Here is a 19,859-nt window from a genome sequence, read left to right as displayed (position 1 = left end):
CAGGCCACCAGCGTTCTCACTGCGCAGAAGGAATCACGCACGCCTCATTACTATGCTGGCAGCAGAGCGTAACGGCATCAGGCGGTCTTTAGCTTGACATGTCTTGGGAATAAGAGTCACACAGCTGAGGAGTTGTGGTCAGCTCTGCGGTCCGAGTTTAATAAATGGTTGTCTCCACTCAACCTGCAGCCTGGTAAGGCCGTGTGCGACAATGCTGCAAACCTGGGTGCGGCACTTCGCCTGGGCATTGTGACACACGTACCTTGTATGGCTCACGTGTTGAACCTTGTCGTCCAGCAATTTTTAACACACTATCCCGGCCTAGATGGCCTTCTGAACAGGGCACGAAAACTGTCAGCTCACTTCCGCCGTTCAAGCGCCGCAGCAGAGCGACTTGCATCGCTCCAGAAGTCTTTCGGCCTGCCGGTTCATCGCCTGAAATGCGATGTGGCGACACGCTGGAATTCAACTCTCCACATGTTACAGCGACTGTGGCAGCACCGCAGAGCCCTGGTGCAATACGTCATGACGTATAGCCTGGGCCAACGAGATGCAGAGGTGGGGCAGATCACCCTGATGGAGTGGTCTCAGATCAAGGACCTATGCACCCTTCTGCACAGTTTCGACATGGCGACGAATATGTTTAGCTCTGACAATGCCATTATCAGCATGACGATTCCAGTCATTTACATGCTGGAGCACACGCTAAACACTATTCGGAGTCAGGGGGTGGGACAACATGAAGGGGAGGAACTACAGGAGGATTCATATGCGCAAGGGACAACAACATCACCAAGGTCCAGACGTTCATCATCACCAACGCAGCAGGCATGGGACCATGGGGAACAGGGATCGACAAGGGCGCATAGTAGCAGGCGAAATGTTGAGCAAGGTGCAGGAGAACATGAAGAAATGGAGGACGAACTGTCCATGGACATGGAAGACTCAGCGGATGAGGGAGACCTTGGTCAAATTTCAGTTGAAAGAGGTTGGGGGGAGATGTCAGAGGAAGAAAGAACGGGTAGCACCTCTATGCCACAAACACAGCGTGGACTTGGTCCGCATGGCTGCGCAAGACACATGAGTGCCTTTTTGTTGCACTACCTCCAACATGACAGTCGTATTGTCAAAATTAGAAGTGATGATGACTACTGGATTGCCACACTATTAGATCCCCGGTACAAGTCCAAATTTTGTGACATAATTCCAGCCATAGAAAGGGACGCACGTATGCAGGAGTATCAGCAGAAGCTGTTACTCGATCTTAGCTCGGCTTTTCCACCAAACAACCGTGCAGGTAGGGAATCTCCCAGTTGTAACTTGACAAACATGGGACGGTCTCGTCATCTTCAACAGTCTACCCGTACCAGTAGGACCGTATCTGGTGCCGGTAACAGCAATTTTATGGAATCTTTTCATAATTTTTTTAGACCCTCTTTTGCAAGGCCACCAGAGACAACAAGTCTGACACATACTCAACGGCTGGAGAGGATGATACAGGAGTATCTCCAAATGAACATCGATGCCATGGCTGTGCAACTGGAGCCTTGCTCCTTTTGGGCTTCAAACCTAGAAAAATGGCCAGAGCTCTCCAGTTACGCCTTGGAGATTTTGTCGTGTCCAGCTGCCAGCGTTGTCTCTGAACGTGTATTCAGTGCTGCTGCACTTTCCCCACAGACAAAACCTTTTTTGCCTTTTCCACCACGCCTCTTCCCCTTTCCACCAGCATCTGTCATTTTGCCACTCATGTTGATTGCGACAAGATTGTGGACTGAAAATGTGGTAGTAAAAATTGAGAGGTGGTGAAGATTGCAGTGGTGGTCTAGCTTTATTAACAGCAGAATAATAAAGAATAAATATCCCTGACAATGCAACTTAGTTATAATGAGTTGGAGTGTGCAACGCAGGCAGATGCGCTCTGCAAATGTCTTGGCACTAGTGGGACTATAGCAAAGTCCAATAGCCACGTATAGGATGCCACTAGGTACACTGAGTGTTTGCTAGTATAATGGCTAAGTTAAAATTAGTTGGAGTGTGCAACGCAGGCAGATGCGCTCTGCAAATGTCTTGGCACTAGTGGGACTATAGCAAAGTCCAATAGCCACGTATAGGATGCCACTAGGTACACTGAGTGTTTGCTAGTATAATGGCTTACTTATAATTAGTTGGAGTGTGCAACGCAGGCAGATGCGCTCTGCAAATGTCTTGGCACTAGTGGGACTATAGCAAAGTCCAATAGCCACGTATAGGATGCCACTAGGTACACTGAGTGTTTGCTAGTATAATGGCTAAGTTAAAATTAGTTGGAGTGTGCAACGCAGGCAGATGCGCTCTGCAAATGTCTTGGCACTAGTGGGACTATAGCAAAGTCCAATAGCCACGTATAGGATGCCACTAGGTACACTGAGTGTTTGCTAGTATAATGGCTTACTTATAATTAGTTGGAGTGTGCAACGCAGGCAGATGCGCTCTGCAAATGTCTTGGCACTAGTGGGACTATAGCAAAGTCCAATAGCCACGTATAGGATGCCACTAGGTACACTGAGTGTTTGCTAGTATAATGGCTTACTTATAATTAGTTGGAGTGTGCAACGCAGGCAGATGCGCTCTGCAAATGTCTTGGCACTAGTGGGACTATAGCAATGTCCAATAGCCACGTATAGGATGCCACTAGGTACACTGAGTGTTTGCTAGTATAATGGCTTACTTATATTTAGTTGGAGTGTGCAACGCAGGCAGATGCGCTCTGCAAATGTCTTGGCACTAGTGGGACTATAGCAAAGTCCAATAGCCACGTATAGAATGCCACTAGGTACACTGAGTGTTTGCTAGTATAATTGCTTAGTTTAAAAAAGTTGGAGTGTGCAATGCAGGCAGACGTGCTCTGCAAATGTCTTTGCACTAGTGGGACTATAGCAAAGTCCAATAGCCACGTATAGGATGCCACTAGGTACACTGAGTGTTTGCTAGTATAATGGCTTACTTATAATTAGTTGGAGTGTGCAACGCAGGCAGATGCGCTCTGCAAATGTCTTGGCACTAGTGGGACTATAGCAAGGTCCAATAGCCACGTATAGGATGCCACTAGGTACACTGAGTGTTTGCTAGTATAATGGCTTACTTATAATTAGTTGGAGTGTGCAACGCAGGCAGATGCGCTCTGCAAATGTCTTGGCACTAGTGGGACTATAGCAAAGTCCAATAGCCACAGATAGGATGCCACTAGGTACACTGAGTGTTTGCTAGTATAATGGACCTGACATTACCTCTCTACTAACCAGAATCCCACAATGTCTGTCTGCTATTTCATCCTTCTTCTCTGTGCGATTCCTAAAACTTAACATGGACAAAACAGAATTCATTGTCTTTCCTCCTCCTCACTCATCTCCTCCAACAAGCCTTTCCATCAAACTCGATGGTTGCTTACTCTCCCCAGTCTCACAAGCTCGTTGCCTTGTAGTGACCCTCGACTCTGCTCTATCCTTCAAGCCACACATCCAAGCCCTCTTCACCTCATGCCGATTACAACTCAAAAACATCTCCCGGATCCGTGCTTTCCTTAACCAAGAATCAGCAAAAACATTAGTGCATGCCCTCATCATCTCCCGCCTCGACTACTGCAACCTCCTGCTCTCTGGCCTCCCTTCCAACACTCTTGCACCCCTCCAATCTATCCTAAACTCTGCGGCCCGCTTAATCCACCTCTCCCCTCGCTACTCCCCAGCCTCGCCACTCTGCCAATCCCTTCACTGGCTTCCCATCACCCAACGACTCCAGTTCAAAACACTAACTATGACATACAAAGCCATGCACAACCTGTCTCCTCCCTACATCTGTGACCTAGTCTCCCGGTACCTACCTGCACGCAACCTCAGATCCTCACAAGATCTCCTTCTCTGCTCCTCCCTTATCTCCTCTTCCCACAATCGCGTACAAGATTTCTCCCGTGCATCCCCCATACTTTGGAATGCTCTACCTCAGCACATCAGACTCTCCCCTACCGTGGAAAGCTTCAAGAGGAACCTCAAGACCCACCTCTTCCAACAAGCCTATAACCTACAACAGCCCTCAGTCCAGTAGACCACTGCGCAACCAGCTCTGTCCTCACCTATTGTACCATCACCCATTCCCTGTAGACTGTAAGCCCTCGCGGGCAGGGTCCTCTCTCCTCCTGTACCAGTCTGTTATGTACTGTTAATGATTGTTGTACGTATACCCTTTCACTTGTAAAGCGCCATGGAATAAATGGCGCTATAATAATAAATAATAATAATAATAATAATGGCTTACTTATAATTAGTTGGAGTGTGCAACGCAGGCAGATGCGCTCTGCAAATGTCTTGGCACTAGTGGGACTATAGCAAGGTCCAATAGCCACGTATAGGATGCCACTAGGTACACTGAGTGTTTGCTAGTATAATGGCTTACTTATAATTAGTTGGAGTGTGCAACGCAGGCAGATGCGCTCTGCAAATGTCTTGGCACTAGTGGGACTATAGCAAAGTCCAATAGCCACAGATAGGATGCCACTAGGTACACTGAGTGTTTGCTAGTATAATGGCTTACTTATAATTAGTTGGAGTGTGCAACGCAGGCAGATGCGCTCTGCAAATGTCTTGGCACTAGTGAGACTATAGCAAAGTCCAATAGCCACGTATAGGATGCCACTAGGTACACTGAGTGTTTGCTAGTAAAATTGCTTAGTTTAAAAAAGTTGGAGTGTGCAATGCAGGCAGACGTGCTCTGCAAATGTCTTTGCACTAGTGGGACTATAGCAAAGTCCAATAGCCACGTATAGGATGCCACTAGGTACACTGAGTGTTTGCTAGTATAATGGCTAAGTTAAAATTAGTTGGAGTGTGCAACGCAGGCAGATGCGCTCTGCAAATGTCTTGGCACTAGTGGGACTATAGCAAAGTCCAATAGCCACGTATAGGATGCCACTAGGTACACTGAGTGTTTGCTAGTATAATGGCTTACTTATAATTAGTTGGAGTGTGCAACGCAGGCAGATGCGCTCTGCAAATGTCTTGGCACTAGTGGGACTATAGCAAAGTCCAATAGCCACGTATAGGATGCCACTAGGTACACTGAGTGTTTGCTAGTATAATGGCTAAGTTAAAATTAGTTGGAGTGTGCAACGCAGGCAGATGCGCTCTGCAAATGTCTTGGCACTAGTGGGACTATAGCAAAGTCCAATAGCCACGTATAGGATGCCACTAGGTACACTGAGTGTTTGCTAGTATAATGGCTTACTTATAATTAGTTGGAGTGTGCAACGCAGGCAGATGCGCTCTGCAAATGTCTTGGCACTAGTGGGACTATAGCAAAGTCCAATAGCCACGTATAGGATGCCACTAGGTACACTGAGTGTTTGCTAGTATAATGGCTTACTTATAATTAGTTGGAGTGTGCAACGCAGGCAGATGCGCTCTGCAAATGTCTTGGCACTAGTGGGACTATAGCAAAGTCCAATAGCCACAGATAGGATGCCACTAGGTACACTGAGTGTTTGCTAGTATAATGGCTTACTTATAATTAGTTGGAGTGTGCAACGCAGGCAGATGCGCTCTGCAAATGTCTTGGCACTAGTGGGACTATAGCAAGGTCCAATAGCCACGTATAGGATGCCACTAGGTACACTGAGTGTTTGCTAGTATAATGGCTTACTTATAATTAGTTGGAGTGTGCAACGCAGGCAGATGCGCTCTGCAAATGTCTTGGCACTAGTGGGACTATAGCAAAGTCCAATAGCCACGTATAGGATGCCACTAGGTACACTGAGTGTTTGCTAGTATAATGGCTTACTTATAATTAGTTGGAGTGTGCAACGCAGGCAGATGCGCTCTGCAAATGTCTTGGCACTAGTGGGACTATAGCAAGGTCCAATAGCCACGTATAGGATGCCACTAGGTACACTGAGTGTTTGCTAGTATAATGGCTTACTTATAATTAGTTGGAGTGTGCAACGCAGGCAGATGCGCTCTGCAAATGTCTTGGCACTAGTGGGACTATAGCAAAGTCCAATAGCCACGTATAGGATGCCACTAGGTACACTGAGTGTTTGCTAGTATAATGGTTAAGTTAAAATTAGTTGGAGTGTGCAACGCAGGCAGATGCGCTCTGCAAATGTCTTGGCACTAGTGGGACTATAGCAAAGTCCAATAGCCACGTATAGGATGCCACTAGGTACACTGAGTGTTTGCTAGTAAAATTGCTTAGTTTAAAAAAGTTGGAGTGTGCAATGCAGGCAGACGTGCTCTGCAAATGTCTTTGCACTAGTGGGACTATAGCAAAGTCCAATAGCCACGTATAGGATGCCACTAGGTACACTGAGTGTTTGCTAGTATAATGGCTTACTTATAATTAGTTGGAGTGTGCAACGCAGGCAGATGCGCTCTGCAAATGTCTTGGCACTAGTGGGACTATAGCAAAGTCCAATAGCCACGTATAGGATGCCACTAGGTACACTGAGTGTTTGCTAGTATAATGGCTAAGTTAAAATTAGTTGGAGTGTGCAACGCAGGCAGATGCGCTCTGCAAATGTCTTGGCACTAGTGGGACTATAGCAAAGTCCAATAGCCACGTATAGGATGCCACTAGGTACACTGAGTGTTTGCTAGTATAATGGCTTACTTATAATTAGTTGGAGTGTGCAACGCAGGCAGATGCGCTCTGCAAATGTCTTGGCACTAGTGGGACTATAGCAAAGTCCAATAGCCACGTATAGGATGCCACTAGGTACACTGAGTGTTTGCTAGTATAATGGCTTACTTATAATTAGTTGGAGTGTGCAACGCAGGCAGATGCGCTCTGCAAATGTCTTGGCACTAGTGGGACTATAGCAAAGTCCAATAGCCACAGATAGGATGCCACTAGGTACACTGAGTGTTTGCTAGTATAATGGCTTACTTATAATTAGTTGGAGTGTGCAACGCAGGCAGATGCGCTCTGCAAATGTCTTGGCACTAGTGGGACTATAGCAAGGTCCAATAGCCACGTATAGGATGCCACTAGGTACACTGAATGTTTGCTAGTATAATGGCTTACTTATAATTAGTTGGAGTGTGCAACGCAGGCAGATGCGCTCTGCAAATGTCTTGGCACTAGTGGGACTATAGCAAAGTCCAATAGCCACGTATAGGATGCCACTAGGTACACTGAGTGTTTGCTAGTATAATGGCTTACTTATAATTAGTTGGAGTGTGCAACGCAGGCAGATGCGCTCTGCAAATGTCTTGGCACTAGTGGGACTATAGCAAGGTCCAATAGCCACGTATAGGATGCCACTAGGTACACTGAGTGTTTGCTAGTATAATGGCTTACTTATAATTAGTTGGAGTGTGCAACGCAGGCAGATGCGCTCTGCAAATGTCTTGGCACTAGTGGGACTATAGCAAAGTCCAATAGCCACGTATAGGATGCCACTAGGTACACTGAGTGTTTTCTAGTATAATGGTTAAGTTAAAATTAGTTGGAGTGTGCAACGCAGGCAGATGCGCTCTGCAAATGTCTTGGCACTAGTGGGACTATAGCAAAGTCCAATAGCCACGTATAGGATGCCACTAGGTACACTGAGTGTTTGCTAGTAAAATTGCTTAGTTTAAAAAAGTTGGAGTGTGCAATGCAGGCAGACGTGCTCTGCAAATGTCTTTGCACTAGTGGGACTATAGCAAAGTCCAATAGCCACGTATAGGATGCCACTAGGTACACTGAGTGTTTGCTAGTATAATGGCTTACTTATAATTAGTTGGAGTGTGCAACGCAGGCAGATGCGCTCTGCAAATGTCTTGGCACTAGTGGGACTATAGCAAGGTCCAATAGCCACGTATAGGATGCCACTAGGTACACTGAGTGTTTGCTAGTATAATGGCTTACTTATAATTAGTTGGAGTGTGCAACGCAGGCAGATGCGCTCTGCAAATGTCTTGGCACTAGTGGGACTATAGCAAAGTCCAATAGCCACAGATAGGATGCCACTAGGTACACTGAGTGTTTGCTAGTATAATGGACCTGACATTACCTCTCTACTAACCAGAATCCCACAATGTCTGTCTGCTATTTCATCCTTCTTCTCTGTGCGATTCCTAAAACTTAACATGGACAAAACAGAATTCATTGTCTTTCCTCCTCCTCACTCATCTCCTCCAACAAGCCTTTCCATCAAACTCGATGGTTGCTTACTCTCCCCAGTCTCACAAGCTCGTTGCCTTGGAGTGACCCTCGACTCTGCTCTATCCTTCAAGCCACACATCCAAGCCCTCTTCACCTCATGCCGATTACAACTCAAAAACATCTCCCGGATCCGTGCTTTCCTTAACCAAGAATCAGCAAAAACATTAGTGCATGCCCTCATCATCTCCCGCCTCGACTACTGCAACCTCCTGCTCTCTGGCCTCCCTTCCAACACTCTTGCACCCCTCCAATCTATCCTAAACTCTGCGGCCCGCTTAATCCACCTCTCCCCTCGCTACTCCCCAGCCTCGCCACTCTGCCAATCCCTTCACTGGCTTCCCATCACCCAACGACTCCAGTTCAAAACACTAACCATGACATACAAAGCCATGCACAACCTGTCTCCTCCCTACATCTGTGACCTAGTCTCCCGGTACCTACCTGCACGCAACCTCAGATCCTCACAAGATCTCCTTCTCTGCTCCTCCCTTATCTCCTCTTCCCACAATCGCGTACAAGATTTCTCCCGTGCATCCCCCATACTTTGGAATGCTCTACCTCAGCACATCAGACTCTCCCCTACCGTGGAAAGCTTCAAGAGGAACCTCAAGACCCACCTCTTCCAACAAGCCTATAACCTACAACAGCCCTCAGTCCAGTAGACCACTGCGCAACCAGCTCTGTCCTCACCTATTGTACCATCACCCATTCCCTGTAGACTGTAAGCCCTCGCGGGCAGGGTCCTCTCTCCTCCTGTACCAGTCTGTTATGTACTGTTAATGATTGTTGTACGTATACCCTTTCACTTGTAAAGCGCCATGGAATAAATGGCGCTATAATAATAAATAATAATAATAATAATAATAATGGCTTACTTATAATTAGTTGGAGTGTGCAACGCAGGCAGATGCGCTCTGCAAATGTCTTGGCACTAGTGGGACTATAGCAAGGTCCAATAGCCACGTATAGGATGCCACTAGGTACACTGAGTGTTTGCTAGTATAATGGCTTACTTATAATTAGTTGGAGTGTGCAACGCAGGCAGATGCGCTCTGCAAATGTCTTGGCACTAGTGGGACTATAGCAAGGTCCAATAGCCACGTATAGGATGCCACTAGGTACACTGAGTGTTTGCTAGTATAATGGCTTACTTATAATTAGTTGGAGTGTGCAACGCAGGCAGATGCGCTCTGCAAATGTCTTGGCACTAGTGGGACTATAGCAAAGTCCAATAGCCACAGATAGGATGCCACTAGGTACACTGAGTGTTTGCTAGTATAATGGACCTGACATTACCTCTCTACTAACCAGAATCCCACAATGTCTGTCTGCTATTTCATCCTTCTTCTCTGTGCGATTCCTAAAACTTAACATGGACAAAACAGAATTCATTGTCTTTCCTCCTCCTCACTCATCTCCTCCAACAAGCCTTTCCATCAAACTCGATGGTTGCTTACTCTCCCCAGTCTCACAAGCTCGTTGCCTTGGAGTGACCCTCGACTCTGCTCTATCCTTCAAGCCACACATCCAAGCCCTCTTCACCTCATGCCGATTACAACTCAAAAACATCTCCCGGATCCGTGCTTTCCTTAACCAAGAATCAGCAAAAACATTAGTGCATGCCCTCATCATCTCCCGCCTCGACTACTGCAACCTCCTGCTCTCTGGCCTCCCTTCCAACACTCTTGCACCCCTCCAATCTATCCTAAACTCTGCGGCCCGCTTAATCCACCTCTCCCCTCGCTACTCCCCAGCCTCGCCACTCTGCCAATCCCTTCACTGGCTTCCCATCACCCAACGACTCCAGTTCAAAACACTAACCATGACATACAAAGCCATGCACAACCTGTCTCCTCCCTACATCTGTGACCTAGTCTCCCGGTACCTACCTGCACGCAACCTCAGATCCTCACAAGATCTCCTTCTCTGCTCCTCCCTTATCTTCTCTTCCCACAATCGCGTACAAGATTTCTCCCGTGCATCCCCCATACTTTGGAATGCTCTACCTCAGCACATCAGACTCTCCCCTACCGTGGAAAGCTTCAAGAGGAACCTCAAGACCCACCTCTTCCAACAAGCCTATAACCTACAACAGCCCTCAGTCCAGTAGACCACTGCGCAACCAGCTCTGTCCTCACCTATTGTACCATCACCCATTCCCTGTAGACTGTAAGCCCTCGCGGGCAGGGTCCTCTCTCCTCCTGTACCAGTCTGTTATGTACTGTTAATGATTGTTGTACGTATACCCTTTCACTTGTAAAGCGCCATGGAATAAATGGCGCTATAATAATAAATAATAATAATAATTATAATAATGGCTTACTTATAATTAGTTGGAGTGTGCAACGCAGGCAGATGCGCTCTGCAAATGTCTTGGCACTAGTGGGACTATAGCAAGGTCCAATAGCCACGTATAGGATGCCACTAGGTACACTGAGTGTTTGCTAGTATAATGGCTTACTTATAATTAGTTGGAGTGTGCAACGCAGGCAGATGCGCTCTGCAAATGTCTTGGCACTAGTGGGACTATAGCAAGGTCCAATAGCCACGTATAGGATGCCACTAGGTACACTGAGTGTTTGCTAGTATAATGGCTTACTTATAATTAGTTGGAGTGTGCAACGCAGGCAGATGCGCTCTGCAAATGTCTTGGCACTAGTGGGACTATAGCAAAGTCCAATAGCCACAGATAGGATGCCACTAGGTACACTGAGTGTTTGCTAGTATAATGGCTTACTTATAATTAGTTGGAGTGTGCAACGCAGGCAGATGCGCTCTGCAAATGTCTTGGCACTAGTGGGACTATAGCAAAGTCCAATAGCCACGTATAGGATGCCACTAGGTACACTGAGTGTTTGCTAGTAAAATTGCTTAGTTTAAAAAAGTTGGAGTGTGCAATGCAGGCAGACGTGCTCTGCAAATGTCTTTGCACTAGTGGGACTATAGCAAAGTCCAATAGCCACAGATAGGATGCCACTAGGTACACTGAGTGTTTGCTAGTATAATGGCTTACTTATAATTAGTTGGAGTGTGCAACGCAGGCAGATGCGCTCTGCAAATGTCTTGGCACTAGTGGGACTATAGCAAAGTCCAATAGCCACGTATAGGATGCCACTAGGTACACTGAGTGTTTGCTAGTATAATGGCTAAGTTAAAATTAGTTGGAGTGTGCAACGCAGGCAGATGCGCTCTGCAAATGTCTTGGCACTAGTGGGACTATAGCAAAGTCCAATAGCCACGTATAGGATGCCACTAGGTACACTGAGTGTTTGCTAGTAAAATTGCTTAGTTTAAAAAAGTTGGAGTGTGCAATGCAGGCAGACGTGCTCTGCAAATGTCTTTGCACTAGTGGGACTATAGCAAAGTCCAATAGCCACAGATAGGATGCCACTAGGTACACTGAGTGTTTGCTAGTATAATGGCTTAGTTATAATGAGTTGGAGTGTGCAGAGGATAGGAGGGTACAGTGGCAGGATTGTGGTGCTCTGGGTAGAGGAATGGAAGCCTGCCTTTCTATTCCCTCCTAATGGTGAAATGCAGGGAGGAAATCCCTGACCTTGGCTACACAGATGCTGTTGCTGTTTGCAGGACCTGTCACCTATGGCTCTCTGACCCTGCCGGTTTGAGTCCTTAAAAGGACTGCTATAAAGTGCTCTCCCTATGCTGTCTAACGCTGTGTATGCAGCGCATACAGCTGTATCGGCTATAGGACTCAGGAGGACGGAGCTGCGACAGTGATGTCTGACACCAAAGACGCAGAAGGCAGATAATGGCGTCCGTGAAGAAAATGTCCGGTTTTATAATGCAGGGACATGTGACATGCAGATCCTATCACACATGCCGTTGCTTCTCTGGCTCAAAGTCAACTTAGCTGTGTGTGTGTCTGTGATTGGCTGACATGCTGGCCCGCCCCACAAGACGCGCGCACTTAGGGAAGGAAGACAAGAAAAAAAAAAAAAAAATGGCGATCGCCATTATAGAAACAGCAGTGATCTGAAGGCGCTGTTCACGCACACTATACACTGAAATGTGATAATAGTTTGATTCACAGAGTGACTTACACTATTACAGCAGAAACCAAGCTATGATTTAGCTGTTTTTTGGCTGCTAGAACCGTTCTCGAACGTTTCTAGAACTATCGAGCTTTTGCAAAAAACTCGAGTTCTAGTTCGATCTAGAACATGCCCCAAAATCACTCGAGCCTAGAACTGGAGAACCACGAACCACGAACCGCGCTCAACTCTATCCAGGAGCTTTGGTTCCCTGAGTTTCCAATAGCAAATGTCTAGAAAAAACTCTGTCCATTGGCACAACTCAGCAAGAAAACGAGAAGACCGAGAAGATATATTTCATTTATCTTAATGCCACCTTATTAACAGCACTAAACCCTTCTATTATGTCCCTTAGCCTTTTGAGCTTATCCTCTGGTAAGCGGAAGACCATGCCTCTGGTATCGATCTCAGTGCCTAAAAACTGTATTATAGTAGCCAATCAGAATACAAAAGGATGCATAGGAAGCGTGACTTTATTTCAATATTTTAAAACAATCCGATAAAATGAAGAAAAGTCACTCATACAAGATCCACAGAAGTTGTATAATACATACATAAATCAAAACACTATAAGGCCTGTTTCACACGTCAGTGATTCTGGTACGTTTGTGCTTTTTTTTAAACATAACAGAATCACTGAGATACGCAGATCCATTATAATGAATGGGTCTGCTCACACATCAGTAATTTTTCACTGCACGTGTCTCCGTGCGGCGTACCCGCGTGTCCGTGATTGCTGCACGGAGACATGTCCATTTTTTTCTGGCATCACTGATAGGATGTCCATAAGGTGGCAGCAGAGCATAACAGAAAAAGGTGCCTATTGTGCACTGAAAAGACCCAATGTGATGCACCAGACATATAGAGCCCTAATGGATTCACAAATATAAGATATATCATGAATGACTACTGCATAATGAACGCTAGCATGAAAAAAGAAAGGAATCCATAAAAATAAATAATAAATGGTGCACATATGTTAGAGCCCCACCGAAGGACAAAAAAAGTCTGATGGAAATAGAGAGCATATAGGAACAATAAGAATGTGCAACAGAGAGGAAGGTGAGAATGCAGGATCAATCACTGCCTGTCAGATATTAATAATCAGGGAAATAACTCTGGAGCAGACGCACAAATTAGGGTCTTACCTGGTAAGGTAACAAATAATTAATAGTAGTTGCACTCACCTATTAAGGTTGTGCCAGTCACAACCCCTAAATGCACGTTACAAATGGCGACAGCCGCAGCCCCTAGTAGAAGAGCAATAACGTATAGGAGGAAAATCGGGTGCGTGCCGCGCTGTCACCAAAGGAAACTGATGTTAATTATTTCATCTCTTTATTCTTTTTTCCGGTCAATGTGTTTCAGAGATCACTGTCTCCTTCATCAGGGCAAAAAAAGAACAGTATGCAATCAAAGGAGGAAGAACCTCTATATATACACATATGGAGCTACGTCAGAGGACTGACTGCTGTATTTCAAATACTGCCGGGATGGTCAACTGTTACAATACCGGCCATAAAAGTTCTCAAGTGATATATTGAGAAACATTTATAAAATCACTGGGGTATAGTGTTTCAAATTTCATCAGCTTTTTGAGACAAAAATCAGAAAAAGAAGAAGAAGAAGGACAAAATGAAAAAAAGAAAAAAAAGAAGAAAAAAAAAACAAAAAGGGAGCATTGAGCTCCAGACCCTGTATTGAGTCTTAGAAGTGTAGTGACAAGTGCATCTGTCCACAACCCTGTAAGGGTGAACGGGATGACGGACAAGAAAAATTATGTTCGTGGCAAAAAATGGTGGTGTTGCTATATAAAATTGCATTAAGAATAAAGAAAGGAAAAATTTCTTTATAAAAGTAGTGAAGAAAAAAGTGGAAAAAAGGGGAGTGTAAGCCATTTTACTAATAAATAGTGATGAGCGAGCATGCTTGTTACTACTCGGTACTCGCACGAGTATCACTGTACTCGGTCTACTCGACGGGGACCGAGTAATCTCGCGATACTCGTGCTGTACTCGTGGTCTTCATCCCTGCATGTTGGCGCTCTTTTGAGAGCCAGCCCTCATGCAGGGATTGGCTGGCAGACCACTGCAATGCCACAGCCCTGTTAGTTGTGGAATTGCAGTGATTGGCCGGCCTGCACAGCGTGACCGAGCCTTTATACCGGCGGGCGCGCTGTGCTCTGCTCACAGCTATCCAGACAGTCAGTGCAGGGAGAGGGTCGCTGCTTCAGGGAAAGGTTTGCGGCCCTTTATAGCTATTTCCGTAGCAGGGCTGCAAACAGTGTGACCAAAAGTCCTTCTCAGGACTATTCTAGTTGTATACAGGCAGGCAGGGTATAGCCAGGTCGGAGTACAGTAGCAGAGTCCTTCTCAGGACTATTGTTGCTGTATACAGGCAGGGTATAGCCAGGTTGGAATACAGGCTAGTGACCAAAAGAGTCCTTGTCAGGACTATTGTAGCAGTATACAGGCAGGCAGGCAGGCAGGCAGGCAGGGTATATAGCCATTCCTAGTGGTGACCGTATACCAGCCTTCATCATATCTGGGGCTGGTGTACACAGTCTAAAACAGTCCTGATAGTGTCAGACTTCTCAGCAATTGTCGCTCCTAAAACCTGTTAGGTTCTTAGTGCGTCCGTGCTTGCATTTAAAAACCGCACGTGTGTGCCTGTCGGTGGCAGCGTACAGGTGCACTTGTGTGCGTTTTTACCAAACTATTATATAACGCACAAGTGTAGTGTATAATACACGTCAGTCAGCAGTGGCTGATAGTGTCAGAGTTCTCGTCATTAATTTTTGCTCCTAAAACCTGTGTTAGGTTCTTAGTGCGTCCGTGCTTGCATTTAAAAACCGCACGTGTGTGCCTGTCGGTGGCAGCGTACAGGTGCACTTGTGTGCGTTTTTACCAAACTATTATATAACGCACAAGTGTAGTGTATAATACACGTCAGTCAGCAGTGGCTGATAGTGTCAGAGTTCTCGTCATTAATTTTTGCTCCTAAAACCTGTGTTAGGTTCTTAGTGCGTCCGTGCTTGCATTTAAAAACCGCACGTGTGTGCCTGTCGGTGGCAGCGTACAGGTGCACTTGTGTGCGTTTTTACCAAACTATTATATAACGCACAAGTGTAGTGTATAATACACGTCAGTCAGCAGTGGCTGATAGTGTCAGAGTTCTCGTCATTAATTTTTGCTCCTAAAACCTGTTAGGTTCTTAGTGCGTCCGTGCTTGCATTTAAAAACCGCACGTGTGTGCCTGTCGGTGGCAGCGTACAGGTGCACAATTTGCACAAACTTTGATATAACGCCCAAGTCTAGTGAATACACGTCAGCACAGCATTGCAAAATGCGCAAGGGCGTTGGCAAGGAACAAGGAAGTGGACGTGATGGTGGTGCAGGCAGAGGCCGAGGTCGTGGGCAAGCTCTAATTTTGCCACAACAAAGGGCCACATCTAGTCGCTCGCACATCCTGTCCCAAATTCTTGGGGACCGCAGCAGTACACCGCTCTTGAACCAAGACCAGTGTCAACAGGTTGTTAGTTGGATAGCGGATAATGCTTCCAGTCAGATTGGCACCACCACAAACACTCTGTCTTCCACACGGTCAAGTGTCAGTAGCCGTGATACTGCACCGCACATTTCAGAACCTGATCCTCCTTCCTACCACAAGGCTGAGTACACGTCCTCGGACATTAATGATCCCACACTTGGACACTCGGAAGAGCTGTTCACATTTCCATTCGCACATTCTGGCCTCTCGCCAGCTCATGTTGAAGTGGGTCATGAGGAGATCGTATGTACAGATGGCCAAATATTTGAGCAGCCACGTTCTCACGAAGTTGGCAACGTGTCTCAACAAGGGGTGGACGATGATGAGACACAATTGTCAGGAAGTCAGGAGGAGGAGCAGGGTGCGGAAGAGGAAGACGACGTGGTGGATGATCCAGTAACTGACCCAACCTGGCAGGAGGATATGCAGAGCGAGGACAGCAGTGCACAGGGGGAGGGAGGCGTAGCATCCCAACAGGCAGTAAGAAGCAGGGTGGTGGCTCCAGGCAGAAGTCAGGCAACCGTTCCCCGGAACAACAACACGACACAAGGTGCCTGTACAAATGTTAGGTCTTCCCGAGTCTGGCAGTTTTTTAAGTTGGATCCAGATGATTCTAAAAAGGCCATTTGCAACACCTGCCGTGCCAGCATCAGCAGGGGTACCAAAACTAGCAGCCTGACCACCACCAGCATGATCAGGCACATGTCAGCCAAGCACCCGACTTTGTGGGAAGTACAACAGAGTCGAGGAGCAGTGCTTGCTAATGTCACTGCTACGTCTTCGCTGGTTGTGCATGCGAGCCAATCCCCTGTCCATGCTGCCTGCGAACAAGCCTCCTCCGGTCCTGCACCTGCAGTTGCCTACTCAGAAATAACACCATCATCAAGCACGTCCTTGTCCCAGCGCAGCGTTCAGTTATCCATTCAGCAAACCTTTGAACGCAGGCGCAAATACACTGCCAACACCCCACATGGGCGCCCTGGACAAGCCAGGTCGTCACAGGTACTACACCAACACACTCTACACTCCGGCTAGGCACACCGAAGCTAAACACAAATCCTAGTTGCCTTCCTCCAGGGGCTGATGTCCACACCAGGGGGTGGGCCAGGCGGTTGATCCCACCCACCGAGGAGTTCACAGTCCTGGAGGCGGGAAAAGGAGTCAGATTAGAGATCAGTTTTGGAGTTAGAGAAGTGAAGAGGAGAGGAGACTGACCGTGTCCGGGTGTGTGGCCCGGGCACTCAGCAAGGTTGGCAGACGGTGGTGACCTTCTGCAGGAGAGGCTGATTGGAGTGAACCGTACGGACCGGGGATGGGCGGTGGCCCGCCGGTACCAGATCGGGGAGTGAAGAGAAGCCAGCACCATCCGGCAGGGCCTACGGACCCCGACCAGGCTAGGAGTCGCCGTAAAACCGGTCAAATCCGTTAGCGACAGGAACCTCCAGGGTTTCCCAGCAGTCAAGACCCGATTGAAGGCAACAGCTCACACCGTAGAGGGAAGCACAGTCACCGCCAAGGCTACAGTTCCCAGGGCCAGAGCCTGCGGGCAAAAGGGGCTCCCTCAGCATCCATCCAAGCTGGGGAGCGGGTTACCGGTGGGAAGCCCGCTAGATTTTGGGGGAATAAAAGGGGTCCAACACCACATCCCCACAGGTGCACACCCACCCATCAAAGAGAGCTATAAGCCAATACCACCTTCACATTGCCAGTGTACCAAGTACATGTTGAGCAACATGAAGGCGGCTGGGGTTATCCGTGACAGTTGTAGCCTTTGGGCAGCTCTGTTGATCCTGTTAAAAAAGAAGGACGGCACCACTCCCCGTATTGAGGAATCGCTAGCTGCATTGAGAACTGCAAATTATTTTTCTACCCTTGATCTCACTAGTCACTATTGGCAAGTGTCCGTTGCTGAGGCAGACCGGGAGAAGACCGCCTTCGCCACCCCTATGGGTCTCTGCGAGTTCAAAAGCATGCCCTTCGAGCTGTGCAATGCGCCAGGAACCTTCCAGAGGCTGATGGAATGCTGCTTGGGACAAGATTTTAGGGTGTATAAAAAGGGAGATTAGATCCCGTGATCCCAACGTATTGTTACACCTCTATAAATCACTTGTAAGGCTACATCTGGAATATGGGAACCAGTTTTGGGCTCCACATTTTAATAAGGACATTCAGAAGTTAGAGTCAGTTCAAAGGTGGGCAACTAGACTACTACAAGGAATGGAAGGCCTCCCATATGATGACAAGTTGAAAAAGTTATTAAGTGATTATTGGCTGCAATGGGGCTTTCTGGCTGGTGCCAGCCTCTCTTCTTAGCACACAGGAACCACAATCCCTACACCATGCTTCAATGGATTCTCTCATCCCAGCCCAGTAAAACTACATATTTTACACAGTCATAAGCAGCCAAAAGGGATCTATTCTATTCAATTGCAAATGATCTAGATAAGACTGAGAATAAGATACTGCACGGGACATAGCAGAGTTGGTCAAGTTGAGTGGAGATGAGTTTGCTATTTGGCACAGCTTTTTGCATCAATAAAGCAAGTAAAAGGTGTGAAAGATAAAAAAAAGGGTGAAAGTGTGAAAAGTGAATTGGCCAAATTGAGGTGCATATAAAGTTTTTGCTTTCTTTCAATTAACTAATGGGGCTCATTTGAATCAGGTGAATTGAGTTCTGCTTTTGGAAACTGGGTTAAGAAGGGGTGCACCGGTCCTGGAGGTACTGCAATACCAGGTCAATGCGTGCAGTGGACAGAGCAAGATTTTTTCCATCTCCTTGTTCTAAAAATCCATTTAATATATGGTCCCCAGAGAGGGGACGTATCAGATATTAAACTGATAAGAACAGATTTAATTTTTTTTTTTTTCTGTTTATCAGTAGGACTTCAAAATAACAAAGGTGATCGCCTCCCGTTGCCTGGGAACCGTCCAGGCACAAGAGGGCTATGTGTCACCAGAAGGCGCACACACTTCCTCAAGGCCGGCAGACGTGCAATCCCAGGCACCTTCCAGTACCGACCAAGGTAGCGTCCTCCGAAACTACACTTGATCTTAGCCAAAAGGCCGAGAAGCTATAACCCGAATTGGTTACGGCCTTGAGTGGCACCCTGGCCTATACCGGACACATCTTAGGGAGAGGGAGACAAACCCACGCCTACAGAAGACATTTTGTCACCCAAGCCAACCCTTGAAAAGGCTGTTTTGCAGAGCAAAAACAAGAAGAATGGTGCTTTTTGCAGCCGCCGCCCACTGCAATGAATCTGAATAACTCCTCCTTTTGGACACAAGCACCTCCCCTCCCCCTTGCAGTCTTTCCAATTCATGATACAAAAAGACGGACGGACAGGACAGGACAGGACAGGCTGCCTGACTTTCCGTCACTGCCACCCTTTGCCATCCTTGCCCGTAGAAAGCCCTTTCATCATCCCCAAACCCTAATCTTTTCCCTTCCCTTCCCAGATGCGTCTCACTCCCTTTCATTAGGAAGTGAGCGCAGCCTTTTCTCCGTTCTGCACATGCGCGACGTTAAACACAAATGCGCAGGCGTGCGTTCCATTACCCTCACTGCATTCCACTCCCATACAGGAAGTGGGCGCAGCTATTACTACGGTCGCACATAAAAGAACCCACGGCCACCACTGCACATAGCTGACTCCACCACAGGACACCCACTTCTACACCAACGCAGGTAAGACAGGATCGGCACCTCTATGCTCCCGTTACAATCAGGCTCAGTCACCATGTGATAACGCTCTCAACTCTTTAGTTGCAGGCTCCCCTTGCTTCACCTCCACTGGCTGTGCTGCCATTTCCTCTCCCACCTGGAAGGTATACTTTATTCCACTATTTTCCTGTTTCTCTCTTCCCCCTTTTCCCATAACCTACTTTTATCTGCATTTGTGGGGTATCTATATGCTATTTACATCATAGTTTTATTCATTAATATGGAAGGGAAGAGTGCCCATGAGAGTGTTGAACTGCGGAGAGCAAGAGATTAAGCTGCTCCGATTTGCCACCATTGATAAGCTGTTCTCAGTAGATACACATGCTATCCAAACAGCAGCATCCACCATTGCTTCAGCC

The 19,859-nt window shown here is 47.0% G+C and overlaps 1 pseudogene; it reads right to left on the bottom strand.

The window, feature by feature from the left end:
• Window positions 1–18,473: 18,473 nt before the first annotated feature.
• On the bottom strand, window positions 18,474–18,680 carry LOC142272514 (U2 spliceosomal RNA; annotated as a pseudogene).
• Between the last annotated feature and the right edge of the window lie 1,179 nt (window positions 18,681–19,859).

This window comes from Anomaloglossus baeobatrachus, unplaced genomic scaffold, assembly GCF_048569485.1.
Source record: "Anomaloglossus baeobatrachus isolate aAnoBae1 unplaced genomic scaffold, aAnoBae1.hap1 Scaffold_3501, whole genome shotgun sequence".
NCBI lineage: Eukaryota > Metazoa > Chordata > Amphibia > Anura > Aromobatidae > Anomaloglossus > Anomaloglossus baeobatrachus.
This window is presented reverse-complemented; position numbering and strand designations above follow the sequence as displayed.